This window comes from Condylura cristata, unplaced genomic scaffold (genome assembly GCF_000260355.1).
Source record: "Condylura cristata isolate star-nosed mole 26May11 unplaced genomic scaffold, ConCri1.0 scaffold00048, whole genome shotgun sequence".
NCBI lineage: Eukaryota > Metazoa > Chordata > Mammalia > Eulipotyphla > Talpidae > Condylura > Condylura cristata.
The window spans coordinates 276,485-276,735 of NW_004567149.1; positions in this window are offsets into that span (position 1 = coordinate 276,485).

A 251-nucleotide genomic window follows, 5' to 3' on the forward strand; every position below is an offset into this window, starting at 1 on the left:
CCCCCGGGCACAGGTGCTCCCCGCAGGGTGCTCCCCTGGATGTGCTGCTCCCCCGGGCACAGGTGCTCCCCGCAGGGTGCTCCCCTGGATGTGCTGCTCCCCCGGGCACAGGCGCTCCCGGCAGGGCGCTCCCCCAGCACTCGGGCTCCCCGCTTCATCGCTCAAAGGGCAGCGAGGCTGGCCAGTTTGGTGTCCTCGGCCATGTTTGAGCCCACGGACACCGAGAATAGCCTCTCTGCGCCAGGACTTGG